At 62.9% G+C, this 871-nt stretch overlaps 1 protein-coding gene across 3 annotated transcripts in view; it reads left to right on the forward strand.

Moving 5' to 3' along the window:
• DIDO1 (death inducer-obliterator 1) overlaps window positions 1-871 on the forward strand; it is an 85,242-nt gene that overhangs the window by 62,557 nt on the left and 21,814 nt on the right. The gene's annotated exons all lie outside the window — the stretch shown is intronic.

Genomic DNA, 871 nt, shown 5'->3' on the forward strand with positions numbered 1-871 from the left:
GTAGAGGGGATGGGTGGGGGGAGAGGTGAGGAGCACAGTGGGGGTGGGCAGTGGTGAGGGAGGGAGTGGGGCAGGGACAGAGGTTAATGGGGCCCTAGGGCCAGGGCGGGTTGTGGGACGGAGCCACAGGCAGCTCGTCCAGCACTGCAGAGGTAGGGGCACATGCTCCCCAGATTTGTGCGCAGGGTGAAGGCGGGCTGCCTACTATGGGCTGGGGCTGTGTCCTACTGACTTTTCCCTTGGGAGCCACATGCTGGCTGGGCTGTGCATCCCCTTGCAACCTAGTGGTGGGAGGGACAACATGGTGTCATGTGGCTCCCAGGGCAATGGCAGCAGGGTGCAGAGACCCAGCCCGCAGTGGGCAGCCCAACTCTGCTTTGTACACAAATCTGGGGTGCATGTCCCCCCCCATGCCTCCCCTAGGGTTGCACGCAGCGGTGGGAAACTGCCCCCCCCCATACCTTTGGACAAGCCTCCTGCAGCTCTGTCCTATGACTTGCCTTGGCCCTGGGGCCCCAATCACCCTTGCCCCGCCCCAATCTCTCGCTCACCGTGGGGGCCTCAATCTGTGCCCCCCTTCCGTCTCCCCACCACCCCTTTGCTCTACAGACTTGCCTGCTGGGTGTGTGTGTGTTTGCATGCGCATGCGTCTGCCTCTGCCCCTCCTGAGCCACAGCCCCCTCAGCCCTGCTGCTGCCTCTGACTCCTGAACCACAGTACCCTGTATTCTGCCAGGGTGTGCAGGGACCCCCACGTCCCCCATCCCCTGGGCTCCAAACCCCACACACCCCCACAACCCTCCACACCTTCACAAATTCCCCCCCTACACCCCTACCCACCCCCCAACCATACAAAGTACCTGCATAATTTT

The sequence above is a fragment of the Gavialis gangeticus genome, unplaced genomic scaffold (assembly GCF_001723915.1).
Source record: "Gavialis gangeticus isolate Ggan-Ray unplaced genomic scaffold, GavGan_comp1, whole genome shotgun sequence".
NCBI lineage: Eukaryota > Metazoa > Chordata > Crocodylia > Gavialidae > Gavialis > Gavialis gangeticus.